General features: G+C 36.4%; 1 long non-coding RNA gene and 1 other non-coding gene across 2 annotated transcripts in view; both read right to left on the reverse strand.

Annotated features, from left to right (window-relative positions):
• LOC122686267 overlaps positions 1–20638 on the reverse strand; it is a 553524-nt gene that overhangs the window by 316373 nt on the left and 216513 nt on the right. The window lies entirely within an intron of this gene.
• LOC122686394 lies at positions 7260–7366 on the reverse strand. The gene has a single exon (XR_006338754.1). It is a non-coding gene; the product is annotated as a U6 spliceosomal RNA (small nuclear RNA).

A 20638-nucleotide genomic window follows, 5' to 3' on the forward strand; every position in this document is an offset into this window, starting at 1 on the left:
TTCTAGAATTTAAAACTAAATCTGTCCCTGAGAAAATGCTCTTGGTAAGTGGAAAAAAAAATCAGATGACCAAACAATAATCTCAACTTTACTTCACAAAGTATCTTATATATAAAAGAATCAGGGAAAAAAAAAAATCTACCAAGTGTGTATCTGGAGGTAAAGGAAATAGAAGTGATTCTTATCTTTCTCTTTTGTAAAAATGTTTTTCTAAATTTTCTACAATGAAACACTTGCTTTTATAATAAAATGGCACAGCAAATGTTATGGGAAAAAAAGATATTAGATCTGTGAAACTGACAGTGAACTAGGAGTTCAATAGCAGGAATATAGATGTTAACTCGTCTTAATTCTTCTTGGGGTCAAGATGCCCTTATGTACAATTAGATAAATTCAATGAAGTCTACGACAGAGGATGAGATGGCTGGATGGCATCACCGACTCGATGGACATGAGTTTGAGTAAACGCTGGGAGTTGGTGATGGACAGGGAGGCCTGGCGTGCTGCAATTCACGGGGTCGCAAAGAGTCAGACATGACTGAGCGACTGAACTGAACTGACTGAAGAGTCCTTTTATCTTTCACTTAGTTTCAAAAATAAAATACAAATAAGTTCTCACCTAAATTATAAGTCAATCCATGGGTCCCTAAAATGTTATCTGCTTCACACTTAGACTTAGTATCCAGTCACTGAGCCCCATTCAATCTAAGTGGAAACATCTGATCTTGGTACAAAGGAACTTGCTGTCAGCTTGATTTTCCTACCCTAATTTTTACAAATGACTCTCCTTTGATTATTCAGAAATACAACAATGTAAATGGAAAGGTTATGCTGATCATTCAACAATAATTATAAACTTATGACACTAAAAAAATCACTTATGAGCTCTGTTTTTATCTCTTCCAGATACCAGTCATGTGACCTTCACATAGCAATATAACCTCTTTGAGCTTCATTACCTAATTGGTAAAATCAGAAAGATAGACTAGACATGCACTGTTCAAAAAAGTTGTGGAAACTGAAATTAAAGGTACATACAATTAAAATTCAGTTTCAGTCACACAAGTTGCATTTCAAGTGCCAAATATCCACATGTAGCTAGAGGTTTGTGGCTGCCATATTGGATGACACAGACATACATTTCCATCATCACAGGACACACCATCAGACAGTGTAAGAATGACATCTTAATTTATGGAGCATTTTATAGGTACATATGTAAATCTCCTTTGATTCCCTTTTGTATCTGAAAGAAAGCAGAAGCTGATAATCCTATTTTACAGTTGGGAGCTAAAGCCCAGAGAGGCAAAAACAACTTCCCAAGTTCAATTCCAAATCTTTCCACTCCATCATTATACCTTCTGAAACTAAATATCCTCAGCTGTTTACAGAGGCAACTGATGCTCACTGACACTTATGAATTCTGAGAAACCCCAGGAAAGGTTGCCAAATTTGATCAAGTAGCAAACAATAGCTATCTTGTTTGTGCCTGGCATGGTACTATAAACACCATGAAAGAGAAGATCCTTGTACCCCAGGAGCTAGCAGTATGGTTGAGAGCACAAGTTTCATGAATTAAAAAAATAGTTTTTAACCTAGACTTGAACATGAGATGCTACTAAATATCAAAAGAAACAAGAAAAATAAACAAAAGTGGATTCTTTGCTGATCAGGTATCAAGACACTAGAGGCTGAGCAGGGAACTGCTGTTTTATAGTTATTATTTGCCTTTTTAGGCTGGGTACAAATATTGCTTTAAGAGAAAAACTATAACAAAGAAAAAAATCACTGGGACTTTTGTGAATTATATGTTAGTCTTCTCCTCCGTAAATCAAATAATTACAGTTCTAATACCATTCTTTTTGAATCAGTCATTTTCCAATTTTTGTTCTTTGACGTGACTGATTCTCCCTTGTAAATTCCCTAAGAAAATCTCAGTCTAAATTACTTCCCACCATGTCTGAAAATATATATAATCTGATATACATATGTTTTAATTTTTTATCTTTATAACATCTTCTTGGCATGCACCACTAATGTCTAATTTAGATGCATAAAGTCAGGGACTATACATAATACAGAGTAAGCACTTAAACATTATTTGCTAAAGATGCACAAACATGTACTAACACTAATAATGTACCTTAGCAATGAAGAAATATCTTGAATAATGAAGAAAATGAATGAAACCTAGAAAAAAAGTAAGGAAAAAGATTGATAGAACTAGGTAGTAGAATTTGTGATCTCACTGACAAAATAAGTTTTATAAATAAAAAATAGATACCATACACAAAGATAAACTCAAAATGGATTAAAGACCTAAATGTAAGACCAGAAACTGTAAAACTCTTAGAGGAAAACATAGGCAGAACAATCTATGACATAAATCACAGCAAGATCCTCTATGATCCACCTCCTAGAGTAATGGATATAAAAACAAAAATTAACAAGTGGGACCTAATTAAATGTACAAGCTTTTGCACAGCAAAGGAATCTATAAACAAGGTGAAAAGACAACCCTCAGAATGGAAGAAAATAATAACAAATGAAACAACTAACAAAGGATTAATTTCAAAAATACACAAGTAGCTCATACAAATCAATACCAGAAAAACAAAAACCCAATCAAAAAGTGGGCCAAAGACCTAAACAGATATTTCTCCAAAGAAGACATACAGATGACTAACAAACACATGAAAAGATACTCAATGTCATTATTAGAGAAATGTAAATCAAAACTACAGTGTGATATCACCTCTTACTGGTCAGAATGGCCATCATCAAGAAACCTACAACAATAAATGCTGGAGAGGGTGTGGAGAAAAGAGAGCCCTCTTGCACTGTTAGTAGAAAGATAAATTGCCATAGCCACTATGGAGAACAGTATGGCAATTTCTTAAAAAACTGGGAATAAAACCACCATATGACCAAGCAATTCCACTACTAGGCATAAACTCTGAGGAAACCAAAACTGAAAAAGATACATGTACCCCAATGTTCATTGCAGCACTATTTACAATAGCTAGGACATGGAAGCACCTAGATGTCCATCGACAGATGAATACATAAAGAAGCTGTGGTACATATATACAATGAAATATTATTCAGCCATAAAAAACACATTTGAGTCAGTCCTAATGAGGTGGATGAACCTAGAGCCTATTATACAAAGTGAAGTAAGTCAGAAAGAGAAAAATAAATATTGTATACTGATGCATATATATGGAATCTAGAAAAATGGTACTGATGAACCTATTTACAGAGATGAAGTGGAGACACAAACATAGAGAATAGACTTATGCACATGGCTGTGGGGGGAGGAAGGAGAGGGTAGGATGTATGGAGACAGTAACATGGCAGCATATATTTCCATATGTAAAATAGGTAGCCAATGGGAATTTGCTGTATGAACTCAAATCAGGGTTCGGTAATAACCTAGAGGAGCAGGATTGGGAGGGAGGCAGGAGGGATGTTCAAACGGCAGGGGACATGCGTAAACCTATGGCTGATTCATTTTGATGTTTGATAGAAACCAGTACACTACTGTAAAGAAATTGTCCTTTAATTAAAAAGATGATCAAAACAATTTTTAATTCAAACTTGAATTTGATACAATAGGAACCCGTGGATTTTTCGCTCTATCACATGCTTATTTCTCCCACCTATACCTCTTTAGTCTAATCCTCTGATTTTTACAAATATTGAAGTACTTTGCTTCAGATGCCCTTTCCTTGAAGTCAAAGATTTTCTTCTTTATATCAGGATATTTCACATTAGAATGCAAGATATTGTGTTACTTTCATTTGGGAAAACAAAGAAGCAAATATCTGGTTTCTGATTTTAAGGGGTTTGCAATCTAATTGTAGTGATAGGACATGAAAACACTAAGCAATAGTACTAGACACACCAAATAAACCATGTAGCTGCTGCCTTCTCCAGTCTCACAATCTTGTACTTGACCAACAAGATCTAAACACTGTGTCTGTGTGTTTATGAATGTTGTGATTCTCCTGTCACATCACTATCAAGAGGAAGCCTTCCCTTCATTGACTGCATCCTCAAATTTTAATGTTTGCTACACGATCAATCAAAATCTCTTATTTTCTCACTTAAGTGTAAAAAAGCTGAGATAGGGTCAAGTCGCCTTTTCCCACTCAAACAATAAGCACAAGTGACTCCAGTCCTTGAATAGACATGATATCATCCAGTTCAAAGCTGAATCCAACCTGTCTTTTAACAGATTTGAGATATTCTTTTCTCCAAGAATCTCCATTACAAATTTTCCCCATCCTGTCACAGAGTAGGGTGAAATGTATAACTATGCTGGTCAAAATGTTTATTTCAAATAAAAAAGGAACAGAGTTCAAAATATGGAAGACTAGTACTAGGATAACTACACTTGTAGAAGTTGCTTTTCCATAACCATCTTAAGAAAAGAATTTTTCTTAATAACTGGCATTCTCAAATGCCTTGGGTTCCAAATTACTGTTCAGCCTCAGAAACTCCATTTGCCTGATGTCAGGTCTCTGTGATTTAAGCCTCTAAACTCCCTGGAATCTACAGCTAAGGCAGTTGCTTTTCAATCCTTCTACCTGCCCATATGTCCTGGCATGTGTGTATTAGTAATGATGAACCAACAGTGTTTCTACACGTCTATGTAATCCTTCAGTGTAATGGGAAAACCAGTCTGAGCCCTGTACTCTAAATCACATTCTGAATATTAGCATTTACTTGGTCAATCTTGTTTCTTCCATCTTTGCCTTATGGAGAAAAGTAAGTCACCTAACTCAATAATAAATCACTGTATTGTGTAAATACTTCAAAGGTGTTATGAACTAGCTAATACTGACTGGTTCTACCAGAGGAGCAAGTAAATTTCACAATAATAGCAAAACAACTGAATCCATCAGAAACCTGTTTAAAAGTACTCTTCAAGACCAAAACTTTATAGGTTTTACCAAGGGTGAAAACTTTCTTGATCTCATACTACTTCACCCATCAAGAAAAATTTTTTTTTTGTCATTTTTAGGGAGGACAAGGCATTTACACTGGAGAACTTGATGAGAGCTGATGGATATGACTTTTAGAGAGTGGCTATGTAGTCCAATATCTGAAAACACAGGCAGCCCTTAAAAAAAAAAAAAAAAAAAAAAACACTTGATCAAGAATGATTTTGTTTTGTTTTACATGATTGTAAACAAAGAACAACAACAAAACCCCAATCTGCAGAGGCTCATGGCATTGATGTAGGTTAGGTCTAAATTACTCTACTGACATGCTAGGTGCTCTGGGACTGGCTATAAAATATAAAACCAAACAACTGGTAGCATTCTAAAATCACAGAAATAATGAAATGTTACAGTTGGCAGCACCACTGAGAGATCATCAGGTTAATCCTCTTTTTGGACAAAAAATGAATCTTTTTAATTTAAGATGACATTGAACTTAAAAAAAAAAAAAAACTTGATAAATGTTACTGATTTAGGCCAGTGAAAGGAATTCTTCAATTTTACAGTAACAAAGCATTCCAGTTATTAGCAAATTTCCAATAAATTTTATATTCATTCATTCATTCAGAATTTTAAAGGCCCTACTACGTGCCCAGAATTGCTATAGGAACTATTTTTTGGCCTTTGTTTTACCCACAGTAGAAAATTTTAAAAAGCTTGTCATTTTCTTTGAATGAGTTTCTCATTTAAAGTCTACTCTTATTTACAAAGTTACAAACTTTTGCACAGCAAAAGAAGCCATTAAAAAAAAACAAAAACAAAAAGACAACCTATGAAATGAGAGAAAAATATTTTAAAGTGATGTGACAGAACAAGGGCTTTATCTCTAAAATATACAAACAACCCATACAACTCAACAACAAAAAAGCAAACCACCCAATCAAAAAATGGGCAGAAGTTTTTAATAGAAATTTTTCCAAAGAAAACATACAGATGGCCAGTTAGGTACATGAAAAGATGCTCAACATCAGGAATTATTAGAGAACTGCAAGTCAAAACTACAATGAGTACAAAACTACAATTCACACCAGTCAGAAAAGCCATCATTAAAGTCTACAAATAACAAATGCTGGTGAGGGTGTACAGAAAAGGGAACCCTCCTACACTGTTACTGGGAATGTAAGTTGGCACAGCCACTATGGAAAACAGTATGGAGATTCCTCAGAAAAGTAAGACCAGAATTACAATATGATCCAGCAATCCCACTCCTGGGACTATATCCAGAGAAAACTACAATCCAGAAAGATAAATGCATACCTCTGTTCATAGTAGCACTATTCACAGTAGCCAAAACATGGAAACGACCTAAATGACCATCAATAGATGAATGGATAAAAGAAGATGTGGTACATACACACAATGGAATATTACTCAGCCATAAAAAGAATGAAACAATGTCATTTGCAGCAACACAGATGTAACTAGAGATTATCATGCTAACTGAAGTCAGAAAAATAAAGACAAATACCATATGATATGGCTTATATGTGGAATCAAAAATATGGCACAAATGAACCTATCTACAAACCAAAAATAGACTCATAGAGAACAGACTTGGGGTTGCCAAGGGGGAGAGAGGAAGGAGAGGGATGGACTGGGAGCTTGGGGTTGATAGATGCAAACTATTACATTTAGAATGGATAAACAACAAGGTCCTAATGTATAGCAAATGAACTATTTTCAATATCCAGTGATAAACCATAATGGAAAATATAAAAAAGAACATATGCAGATAGAAATACCCATGCCATCTCATTGAACAAAAGATGAATCAAACAAAACTTATACAATATTTTTTAACTGAAAATCAAGATAAATAAGGATATAGATCAGAAATTGAAAACAGGAGGTGAAAAAAAAAAACACCCATAATTTATAAATATGGAGTTAAAAGCTCACATTCCATTGTGAGCATCCTGGAAGCCTAGGTGCAAAGTGAGGCACAGTGAGTTGCATGGTTTATATTAACAGGTGGGGTGGGTGTGATGTATCTACTTTTTATTTATTTATTTATTTTTTACAGAGAAGAATACTATATTTACACAGATTTTCACCATTTATATTGCTCTTTCTATATTATTGATGCTCAAATTTCCTTCTGCTATCACTTACCTTCTGTGAAAAAATTTCATATCTTTTATTTCAGAGCAGGTCTCTTAGTTTTTCTTATTCTTTTTTTTTTTCATTTATTTTTATTAGTTGGAGGCTAATTACTTCACAACATTGCAGTGGGTTTTGTCATACATTGACAAAAATATGGAATGCTTCACGAATTTGCGTGTCATCCTTGTGCAGGGGCCATGCTAATCTTCTCTGTATCTTTCCAATTTTAGTATATGTGCTGCTGAAGCGAGCACTGTATCTACTTTTTAAGAGAGACAGATTTTCTCAGCATTTGAAGGCAAAATAACTTATACAGAGGCTTATGTAGTGAATATTTTCCTTAAAACCGGCCTACAGCAACGGAAGTGGTAGGTTTCTCAAAAGTAAGTTATTTCTTACCATGTCTTAAAGTCTCATTCAGTCTAGTAGAATGTCTGACATATAGTAGGTGCTGAAAACATGAGTGAACAATAGTAAAGAGAAAACAAATGCTATTCAGGATAGACAATTCTATACTTGAGGATGGGCCATGATAAAGTGATTTAAGAATGAGATTCTTGAAATTATTACAGATGAGTACATGCTTTTACTTCGATTTCTTGAAATGCTCCAAAATCATAGTAAAATCACATTTTAAAAATATCAAGGAGAATGGGTTAAGAGACATCAGCATAAAACTGATGGACGTTAAAAAGCAGAGGTTCTGAAGAGCTGAATTAGAAAACCAAAGACAGCTGAAAACTATATCTGTAGTAATGAGGACCCAGAAGCCAGAAATTGAACTGAAAAATCTGGAAAGACCTAGAACTGGAATTGCAGGGGACTATGAAATGTTTCCCTGGTGTGGAAATATAAGTGGGCTAGAAAATAGGAAGGCCGATTTAAAAACTACATAAGAATCAGTTCCACCCCAAGATCCTCTCTCCAACTCACAAAGCTAAGGGATTACCCCCTCACAACCCTTGAAGACTCTAGATTAAGACTCTGAATGGGTTGGAACCCAGGGGGTTCTTAATTTGTAAATGACTGGCATAGCAAAATGTAGGAGTAAGATAAGAAATCAAAAAAGAGGAAAAAAGGAAAATTTATTTTATTTTTAAATTGTGGTAGATACACACAACATAAAATTTACCATATTCTTGCTAAGGATTTACCAATTCTTTTCCCATTTAGGTTGTTACAAAATATTGAGCAGAGTTTCCTGTGCCATACAATAGGTCCTTGTTGGTTATCTGTTTTAAATATAGCAGTGTATATCCCCTTCCTCTTGAACCTCCCGCCCACTAGTCATTCGAGGAGAGCATCTGAGATAAAAGAGGGAAAACAAAACAGATAATCAGAAAAAGACAATATGAGAAAAATAAAAGTACAGAAATTGTAATTACTACTTTTTGATTGCTGAAAGAAGACAGAAAAAGGAAGATAAAAAAGGAGAAAACAATACAAAATTTAAAAATATATTTTAGAAGCTGGAATTAAAGTGTGCTAGCATAAATGAAAAAAAAATCCAATACAATATTTAGAATATAAATTTGAGGAAATCTCTCAGAAATCAGAGGGGGAAAGTCAGAAAGATGGTGAAGGGAAGAGAAAATTTAAGACAACAAGAGGATTCATATAATATGTGAATGGTAAAATTTCCTGAAAGTGAAAATATAGGAAATGAAAATAAATTATAGAAACAACAGATTTTTTTCTAGAATTGAAGAACATGAGATCCTAGAATCAAAGGGCACATTGAATAAGCATCACAATACCAACATACCAGCGTAGATAACTGCAATTTCAATAAGGTGGCCAGCATACTAAAAACAAAAGAAAATTTCCTTAAATCTCACTGAAGAAATGAGGAATCAGAATGGCAGTGGACTTTTCAACCACCTCTCTGAAGAAAAGAAAAAAAGTAACATTTCCAAAATTTAGGTTTTCAACCAAGATTTTCATAATCAGACGAATGACTGGTCAAGATCAAGTATGAGGATGGACAAAAGATGTTCAGATAGGCTAGGTCTCAAAAACATTATGTCTTATGCACCCCTTTCTCAGGAACTACTGGAGAAGGTGTTGGATCAGATAGTGCAGTGGCCTAAAAGATGGAAAGCCACAGGATCCAGAAACCAGAGGATCTAACTAAAGACCAAAGTTAAATCCTAAGAATAACAGTAAAATGGACACTGACATCTGTGAATGTCAAAGGAATATTTCAAAAACAAGAGTCATATCTGAATATGTCAAGAGAAAATTTATCTTGTTTTTAAGTTGTGGTAGATATACACAACACAAAATTTACGTACTCTTGCCAAGAATTTACGAATTCTTTTCCCATTTAGGCTGTTAAATAATATTGAGCAGAGTTTCTTGTGCCATACAGTAGGTCCTTGTTGGTTATCTGTTTTAAATATAGCAGTATGTACATGTCAAGCCCAAACTCTTTTAATTATCCCTTTCCCCCACATTTCCCCATAGAAAATGGCTCATTCTCTAAGTCTGTGAGTCTGTTTCATAATAAGTTCATTTGTATAATTTCTTTTTAGAATCGACAATATAGGCAATATCATATGACATTTCTTTTTCTCTGACTTACTCCACTCAGTATGACAATCTCTAGGTCCCTCCATGTTGTCAAAAATGACATTATTTCTCTCTCTTTAAAGGCAGAGTAATATTTTATCATATATATGTACCATAAGCAATATCATACAACATTTCTCTTTCTCTTCTGACTTACTTCACTCACTATGACAAGCCCTAGGTACATCCACGTCGCCACAAATGGCATTATTCTTTTTAATGGCCAACTAATATTTCATTGTACATATGTACCACATCTTCTTTATTCATTCCTATGTTGATAGGCATTTAGGTTCCTTCCATGTCTCAGCTATCCTAATTAGTGTTGCAAAGAACAGTGGGGTGCATGTATCCTTTTGGATGCTCTCCTCCAGATATATGCCCAGGGATGGGATTGCAGAATCACATGGCAGCTCTATTTCTAGTTTTTTAAGTAATAGATTCAGTTTTTCTAATCCATTCAGCTCATCTGTATCTTTTGAATTAGAGAGTTAAATCTATTTCCATTTAAAGTAAGTACTGATAGGGAAGAACCTAATATTACCATTTTTTGTTGTTTTCAGAATGTCTTATAGCTTTTTTTGGTATCTCATTTCCTATCTTCCTGCCTGTTTTTCCATCTAGTTAGTTTTTATAGTGACATCCTTGATTCTTTTTTTCATTTTCTTTTGTGCATCTTCTGTAGATGTTTTCTTTGTGGTTACCATGGGAATCACTGATACATACAACATCTTAAAGTTATAAAAATCTATTTTAAGCTAACAACTTGATTTCAATCACACACAAAAATCTTCTATTCCTTTATTTCTCCACTCTCTTGCCATTTGTTACTGATGTCACAAATTACATCTCTCTATATGTCTATATGTAGTATGTGTTTGTTAAATAGATATTATCATTTTTAATGCTTTTGTCTTTTAAATTCTATGAGATATTAAAACTTAATGTAACATAGGCAGGATATACAGTGATGCTGGAATGGAGAGGTTGACCTCCAGTAGACTATTGTTGAACTGAATAAAATCATAAGTAAAATTATCTCTTAGAGTCACTGGAAAACGACCAGTAGCAGGCAGAGACTGGAAGGGCGTATACTCTTAATAGATAGCTGGTGCTTTGGATGAGAACTGGGATAATATAGCTTTTTTACCTAATTGTATTCCAAACTCCAACCCCAGGTCTGGTGACAGGAAATCACAGCCTTGTCAGCTCCAGGTGGCAAACAACAGAGTCCATATTATCAGAGCAGCAGGGAAATTAAGGGAATGACTTTCGGAAGTGAGAGAAGATCAGAAAGACTGGTATCTAAAATCTGAGCATAAACTCTGCCCAAACCCCTGGCTGACTATTATACTAGATATGCACACGAGACCTAAGGGAGCTCATCAAAAAGGCAGGCAAAAACTAGACAATAGTCTACACTTGAAAGACTCTATGGCTCCTGATGAGATTTGTGAACTTCTTATGCCTTGGCTGAGTGCACTACCTACCACATGCATTTCAAGTGGCGAAAAGTGGAAAACTTTCTGGAATTCAGGTATTAGAGGGAAGAACTTAGAGCTGAAGGAGTAACTGGAAATTTGGAACCACATGGCAAAGGAATCAGAGAGAGAATGAACACCAAAATATTAGTATAAATTTGCTCAAATTCTCAACTGATTAATAAAATACACAGGCAAAAGGGAGCTACCCAGAGGGCCACATATTTATAAAGCAGCAGCTGGAAACTGAAGAAAGTTAGGTGTTGAACAATCTGACAAGTCAGATTTTGTGGTTTTAGTCCTTGTCTGGACTAAACAAATAAACAACCCCCAAAAAACCCCAAACAATAAACAAAAGCATAATGTACAGTTTTCAACCAAAAATTCCTGGAAATGCAAAGAAACAAGAGAGAGTAACACTCACAGGGAAAAATGAATCATCAAAATAAATATAAATCAAGTATACCTGGGCATTGTATTTAGCAGAAAACTCCTTAAATATTATAAATATGTCAAATGATGTAAAGAAAATATGCTCAAAGGATTAAAAGAAAATACAGTGTTAATGCATACAAAGACAGGAAATATCAAGAAAGAAATGGAAACTACATAAAAGAACTAAGTAGAAATTCTAAAGCCAAAAAATACAATAGAAATTAAAAGTTCACTATGGTGAGTGAAACATCATCAGCAGAACTATGATTTTAGAAAGTATCAATGACTTGAAGATAAGGCAATAAAATGATTCAACCTGAAGAAAAGAGAAGATAAAACAGTTGAAGAAAAAAACAAGGCATTAGAGCACCATGGGGAAGTAAAAAGCCATCTAGCATGCTTGTAATTAGAATTCTAAATTGATAAGAATGGAATAAAAGGTAGGGAAGTATTTTTTAAAATAATGTCTGAAAATACAAAACCTACACATAAATATTTATAGCAGTTTTATTCATAAGTACTCCAAACTGGAAGGAACCAAAATAACCTTCAGTAGGCAAACGGATAAACTCTAGAATATCTGTACAACAGAATCTTATTCAGCAATTTTTAAAATGAGCTATCAATCCAAAAAAGGTATAAGGGAGAGTTAAATGCACGTTGCTAAGTAAAAGAACTCAGTCTAGAAAGGCTACATACTGTTTGATTCCAACTACATAACACGGAAAGGAAAAGGTTTAAATATTAATACTATGGAGACAATAAAAAGATCAGTGGTTGCCTGGGTTTTGAGGATAGCTGGAGGGATAAATAGGTGAAGTGCAGAAGATTTTTAGCGCAGTCAAACTATTTTGATACTGTAATGATGAATACATGACATTGTGCATTTTTCAAACTCATAGATCTAGACAACACACAAAGTGAAACTGTATGTAAATTATGGACTCTAGCTAACAATATATCAACACTGGTTCGTTAATTGTAACAAATAAACCACATTAAGACAAGAGGTTACTAATACAGGAAATTATATGAGGGAGAGAAGCTTTATGGAATTCTCTGTATGAAAAGTCTGCTCAACTTTTCTAAATCTAAATAAATTGCCCTAAATCTAAAAATTTAGTAAATCTAAAACTGCCTTAAGAAATAGTCTACTCATTTAAAAAGCTTCTTACATTTGATAAAGAGGAACATAAATTACTTAATGGTGTGAAATGTTCCTCATCTGCCAAGTGCAATTGTTGTGAATATTGTGTTAATTTGTGATTACTTAAGCTATGCACTGCAAACTAGGAAATGGACATGCGAAATCCTTAGGAAATGACTCTTCTTTATTCAAGAATCTGAGAGGCAGGATTTGACAAGTTAATTAATTCGTCCTCTCTCTTTCCTAAAAGCTTTTGCCACTCAAATCATTGCCACGTTTTGAAGTAATTTCTGTGTAGCCACAGCATCACAACCCACCAAATGTCAGTCTTTTTGATTTTAGGATTCAGGGAAAGAAATGTAGAAAAGCACTTTCCTAGGAACTAGGAAGTGTGGGTCACAAGTGCCAATGTTTGGGACAGTAGCTTGTGCTGTGTGAGTCCTGAGCCACAGATCCTGAGTGACAGAGGTGTCTGAGTATTTTATAATAGATCATTTTTGTGTCTCTGTGACATGTGGAGCCTTCTGTGGTGTGAGGCTCCCCCTGCTAGGGTTTAAAGGAAAATAAAGGAATAGCATAAAAGTTTTCTTTAAAAATACCACACTAAATATAAAAAAGAAACAGGTAACATACGTTAAAGTCAATGCTTTGGAGAGATGTCAAGACACAAAGGAGAATGGGCAGAGAATTGCTATTTATTAGTAATTACTATTTCACATCAAAACTAAGGACATATAAGGTTTTCATTAAAAATGTTTTTAAAAGAAGAAAATTGGGGCAACTTTTATAACTTTATGACACTATATTTTGGCTTTGCCTTCTGCAGGTTGAACAGTCCCAGTTCTAAAACCGTTCCTTTTTAGATAGGTCATCGTTCAGTTTTATTCTTTAATGTACTTCTCCCTGTTTATTCCCTCAAGCAAATCTCAGTCCAAATAAAATGATTTCTAATGAGATCTCCAAATATATGTGACATGGTGTGTTTGTGTACATATATATATATAATATATATTCTTAACTTTCATCTTTATCGCATCTTTGTTGATATTGTCCACTTAAGATCCATGAAGTCAAGGACCATACATAGCACACAACAGATGCTTGAAAAGTGTATGTTAAATGAAGGTGCAATTATGCAATTAAACTGACAATGCTCCTAAGCAGTGAGGAGGCATTTTGGTAAATAATGAAGAAAATTAAGAAAGCCCAGGAAAAAAACGGGAGAATAGGATGACAGAGCTAGATAGAACTACATATTCTTATAAAAGATGGGGAACAGGATGTAGACTGACAAGATCTATAGCCCACTGTTTCTATGTTCCATCTTCCCCCGCACAGCCCTGGAGATACAGATCAAATGGATACAGTGTCAAAGCTACAGGGCCCTCCAGCAGAGGAGTGTTTTGCAGCTTTGGCATATGACACTGAAGATTTCTTTGTTGGTAGGAAGCTGTCCTGGGCACTGCAGTATGTTTAGCAGAATCCTTGTCCTCTACTCTCTAGACGCCAGGAACATCCTTCCTTCAAAGGGTGCACTTTGACTGCGACAACCAAAAAGTATTCAGATATTGAGAAAATGTCCTCTGGGGAGCAAAATCTCCCTTGGTTGAAAACCATAGACCTAAACAACTGTATTATACTCATTCACTGGCTTTATATGTAATAATGTGGAAAATACTCATAGCATGCCTAGTAAGAATACTGGAGTGGGTGGCCATTTCCTTCTCCAGGGTATCTTCCTGACCCAGGGATTCAACCCAGTCTCCTGCATTTCAGGAAGATTCTTTACCATATGACCCACCAGGAAAGCCCACGTTATCTATCAGGGTACCTATTACAGGTATCATAGTAATTTGTAGATAACTTATATTTATTTTAAAATTGCTCAACACGATGAAAAATTATCTTGTATGTAAACTATTTTTTTGTAATCTTCCTGTTAGTTCCTCTCCCCTCCATTTCATCGAGGTAGGGGTAGAAGGCCAGAGTAGCTTAGCAGTGAGAAGGGTATCTGTGATGGTCCATTAATCACCATGTAAATATGTATTCTCCCCCTCACTGTCTGCTGCTTAAGTGATCACTGTGCATTGGATGTAGTATAAGTAGTCTTGCCAGAATGAAGTCCAGTGTCTCTAACCACAGACTTTACACTGTAGTTATTAGAATAACAGTGGGACAGTTTATACCCCTGTGTGTGCATGCATGCTCAGTCACATTCCACTCGTTGCAACCCCACGGATGGAGCCCTCAAGGCTCCTCTGTCCTTGGAATTTTCCAAGCAAGAATAGTGCAGTGGGTTGCCATTTCCTTCTCCAGGCCATCTTTCCCACCCAGAGATTGAACTTGTGTCTCTTTCGAATCTCCTGCTTTGGCAGGCAGGTTCTTCACCACTGTACCATCTGGGAAGCCCCTAGCATGTGTCATATACCTGTGAAAACTCAGGGCATTCGAAGCTAGTAAAGCCATATATGTTGTTCCTATGTGTTCACTGTACACATACTGGCTTCTTCACCTCCACCCTTCTGGTTTACAAATCAGGTAACACTAATATGTTGATACCAATAAGATGCAGAATCTTTCTCTGGGCAAAGATAGGTCTTAGAATATGGTGCTATGGTCAGAATCTGGATTTGAGTCATCATTAATCAAACAAACATTCCACATAAAGAAATGGAATAAACTGTCAAGGATTTTTAATCCTCTAAATTGTTAATTCCTTTACTTTTGGTGTGTTGGGGCAAAGTCATGAAAGACAAGTTGATAACTTAAAACTTTTAAAATTTACTGTGATCTGTGTGCTGCTGAGAAATGCATAATTTGGGGATTTAACACCTGATTAGCTATTAAATGGCTGTCAGGAGAAAATTCTGCAGTAATCGGTTTAGCTTTTAGCCCCTAATTATCACCTCACAGTGGATTTGGGGTGAGATAATTGAGAACTGCAACATTTAAAGGACTCCAATTGGGCATTTTTAATACAATGAAGTGAATTATTTCTCTATGAGGATTGCGTTTAACAGGTATTGGTAACAAGGAAGGAAATGTGATAGTGCATGGGATTTTGTAAAGTGATTTAAAGTAGTTGATTCATTCATTACGCAATTAAGTGGAGCTCAGCTGTGTATAACATATCTGATGTCTAGGTCACACAATGTCTTTCAAAACTCCCTAAAATTCACTGGAACAATTTCATTTTAATGGAGGGCAGAGCATTAGTGTTGCTACCTGGACTATTGAGTAGATTCTATCTTAGACACCGTGACCTTGGGCTGGTTCCTTTCTTATTTCTTTTATTTTCTGCCAAGTGAAATATCTACCATTTGATACCCATTTATATAAAAACTCTTCAATGCTCAGTCCTGGCAGATCTTCATTTATTGCTAACATGGACTTGCCATCATAGTGAGATTGTGGCATATTGTCCAGCCCTCACACACCCTACACTCACAATTGTTCACCACGGTGGCTCAGAGAGTAACAAATTTGCCTGCAATGCAGGAGACCCAGGTTCAACCCCTGGGTTGGGAAGATCCCCTGGAGAAGGTAAGGGCAACCCACTCCAGTATTCTGGCCTGGAGAATTCCATGGACAGAGGAGCCTGGCGGGCTACAGTCCATGGTATAGCAAAAAATTGGACACGACTGAGCAACTTTCACTTTCAACACACACACACTCCTCACCATGATATCAACAGTTATACTCTTCTCTAAAATTGTCCAAATCCTCTTCAGTCTTTCAAAGTTCTCTTCAAATTAACAAAAGGCAGCTGAATGCATTCTGCATAACAACATATTAACTACAAAGATGGTAGGACACAACCTCTACCCTTATAGAGGGCACAGGTAGACATGTTGCTCAGGAAGGGAAGTGGAGGACCAACTTCATAAACTTAGCTTTTACTTTCCACATAACCAGTCCAAAGTGACGATTTTGTCATTAATTCATTACTTATTCATTCAAGAATCAGGGCATTGACTACCTACTATATTCCTTTTTCTGTATTCCCCTCAGTTTGAATCATGTTGAAACAAGATGTGATTTTTCATCTAAAGGCCATTTCACATCCTGATAACAGAACACTGATTTGGAATGGGGTGGCAAACTACCCAATTCCAGAAAATAAACCCTTATGAGTATAAATCAATACCAGGAATTTCACTTCCTTTTGCAAGATACTTTTCTAGACTTCCTCATAACCAGAAGTAACCTGAAGACTAGGTCAACAGAAGTATAAATCTAAACCAGGCCTACATCATAGAAAGAAATAAAGAGAAATATCATAAAAGCAGTCAGGAAATGAGATACACTAACTTCAATAAAGCAATGATAAATATTAGGTCTCAATTGAAACAATGAAAGCCAGGAAACAATGCAGTGACATTTCTAAAATGCTGAAAGATAATACTGGAAATCTAGAATTCTACCCTTCAAAACTGAAAGTGAAATAAATACAGTTTAAGACAAACATAAACTAAGATAATAGACCATCAGCAAACCTGCTCTAGAAATAGTAAAAGTAAAAGAAATAGTAAAATGAGTTTTGTAAGGAGAAGAAAAATGATCCAAGAAAATGATCCGAGAAGGGAATTGTAGGAGGGAATGAAGAACAACAGAAAAGATACAATGTGGTAAATATAAATAAGTACTGACTGTATGTAACAATGAGAGTAATCTCTCAAAGGGTTTAAAATATATGTAGAATTAAAATATATGACAATAACAACACAAAAGGCAGAAGGGGCAAATCCTAAATCTTAAATACCAAAAGACAGAAATGATAATCACTAGTCTTCAATTATGATTAACTGATGGTAAATCTCTAGTGTTACCACTTAAAAAAAATTATAAAGGAATGTGTAACCAACCAGTTAGAAATAGGGAATTTGAATACTAAAATATTTTATTATTATAAAAGAACCAAGGAAAGAGAGGAACAGGAACATAAAACAGATGGATCAAAAGGAGAAAATAATAGTAAGACAGAGATAAATTTTAAATATACCAGTAGATATATTACATTTAAATTAATTAAATACTCCATGGAAAAGATTGATACACCAGCCAGATAAAATACCAAAACTCAGTTATGTGCTGCAAAACACAGACATATATGCCTGAAATACAAATACCCAAAAAGATTTAAAATAAAAAAAAATACCATACAAACTAGCAAAAGAAAAAAAATCACTGTAACTATCAGAGCAATTATTTAAGGAGAGATACAGAACTAGATACACATATAAGGCAAAAACATGACAGGGATTCCCTAATAATACAGGAGTCAATCCACTAGGTAGATACCACCCCAAACATAGCTTCAAACATGGATAAAGTGCTTTGAATCATAATGATAAAGTTGCTTCAAAAAACAAACCTTACCTTCCCAAACCACCTCGCGGCCATGTTTTATCATAGCTCAGTTTCATCAAGGCTTAAACCACTGTTAGTTTGATTTCCATCACCTGCAATTATTTATACCATTCATCTGGTCACCAGGCTAGAGTGTAAAGATCATCATCATTGAGACAAATGTTTGCAGGTGGATAGACGATAGTTACAAAATGATGGCAACCATAATCTGCTATGATGGGAAGCAATCTTTCAGACTGCCTACACTCTGTCCATCCTGCCAATGAAGAAATGGGGAACCAAGTGGGGGCACCTTGGCTCAGCTAACATCTCACATTGATGTGGTGTTTGAATGAAGAGGAGCCCTTAGATCCTGACTTCCAATAAACGTGACCACCTATCACGCCTGGGGCTGTTAGGCCTTTCTCTGGTTTGTTTCCGTATTGCTGCTACAGTAATAACTTAGCTTTACCTTCCACAGTGCCATTCACCCCTGCACCAAGTTAAAACACTTTACCAGGGTACAATCTCATAGTGAAGAGAAGAGGGAAATTAAATAACGGTAGATGCCGACAGAAAAAACATGAACCCAACTTAGTTTGGAAGGGGCGCTTTAGACTCGTTACCCACAGACCCACACATACCCCACAGTTCTGTGTATCACAACACTCGCACTGTTTCCAGGCAGATCATTTCGTCTCTGTGTTAAGAAAGCCAGGGCAGGGAACACTGCGCACTGCAGTAGAGGGCCTTGTCTGGGGCAAAAATCCTCCCCCTTTGCCATACGCCTGGGGCTCACTGAAACCGTGATGGCGAATCCTCACTTCTATGTGGCTCCTTCTCCATAGCTGCTGACTTGTGCTGAAATCGAGTTTCTTGTTCTGCCATTCCCACACGAATGTTGGCAAGAGGCATTCAGGCCGCAGCACACCACGGTCCCCCAGGGCCCCGGCGAGGACATATGAGTATCTAGACACACTCAGTTTCAGGCTTCCTAACAGCAGCAGCACAATCCCCTGGTGAGGGATTTTTAAACAAGTTGGTGATTTTCACATGACGGATGCCAGCCACAGGAGTTTAAAGCGCTTCTGTGCATCTTAGGCTGCCGGTGAAATACCAATTTCTCCTTTTTTTAGAACAATTATTTCTTTTATTTCTCCCCAGACGAGCCCTCAGACATTCTTCTCCTCCCTTCTGAGGCTCCTCTTGGAAAGAGCCAGCACAGTAGATCACGCTGGGTGACTCCCCAGATACAGCTGCCGAACACAGGTGCATTCTGGGGCTTGGGCGTCTGGCTTAGCCTCTGATTTGCTGCAGGAAAAATACTCACTGCAGTTTCCCAACTCCCAAATGTGGCTACTTTGAAGATGGATATGATGTATTAATTTTTGTGTTTTTACAGACTTATGCTCTACAGACATAACAGCATTTTTCCAAGAAAGGAAGAGAGAATTGACTTCAGTTTCTGTACCTTAGGAACAGCGAGGCAGGATTTGTGGGTCTTCTTGTCTCTTAAAGGAGGTGATGGGGATTCCTGAAATGGAAATAAAGAGCCTGCTGTTTGACCTGAAGCTCTGAAGACCCACTTTTAAACTTCACGTGGCTGATGGGGAAAGCAACATGTGAGGCCCTGACTCAGTGTTCGGCAATTAGAACTCGTAAATAACCGTCCTTTCCCTCTCTCTCCCCATTAGCCCCCTCATCTCCACCACCAAATATCAGATTTTTGTTACTGAGGTTTTGCTAATAGTAATGAACTCTAAAGATTTTTTTTTTTTTTTAATCTTCAAAACAGCTTTAAGAAGATCTGGTATCCTTAAGCAGTGTTATTATGAAAAGCAGAGTCTCCATGGGTCATCCTAAGAAACTAGGCAGTTTTGTTAACAGAGGTTTATCAGGTGAAACTTATTCTTTACCAAATATTTCTTGATGTTTAATAACCTTGAAAGTTAGCAATGATAACTTTCCCATGTGTGTGTGTTAAGTTGCTTCAGTTGTGTCTGACTCTTTGTGACCCTATGGACTGTAGCCTGCCAGGCTCCATGGCAATCTCCAGGCACAAATACTGGAGTGGGTTGTCATGCCCTCCTCCAGGGAATCTTCCTGACCCAGGAATCGAACCCACGTCTCCTGCAGTTCCTGCATTTAAGGTAGATTCTTTACCCACCCAGCCACCTGGGAAGCCCCTATAATACTTGCTAGGATTCATAAAGTGGTTTAGAGTTTACAAAGCCTTTTCATATCCATTGTCCTTTTTGACTTCTTTAACAATCATGGGAAATAGGCAATGGAGGGATTTAATATGTGAGAAACCAAGATGGCACAGCATCAGTGTGGCAAAAGACAGCAAGTTAGCAACAAGCCTGGGAAGTGATATAAGGAATGTGTTGGGTGTGGGGGAGTAAGGGCCACAGTGTTTCCTGTGGTGAATGCTGGGCTGTGTTCCCCAGGCCCCTCCCCACAAATGAAAAGATTTGTGGCCCTTGTTTTGGAGTGTACTATCAACACAAAGCCTCCAGCCATCCACCCCTTCAGAGACTGCT

This window comes from Cervus elaphus, chromosome 29, assembly GCF_910594005.1.
Source record: "Cervus elaphus chromosome 29, mCerEla1.1, whole genome shotgun sequence".
In the NCBI taxonomy this organism is placed as follows: domain Eukaryota; kingdom Metazoa; phylum Chordata; class Mammalia; order Artiodactyla; family Cervidae; genus Cervus; species Cervus elaphus.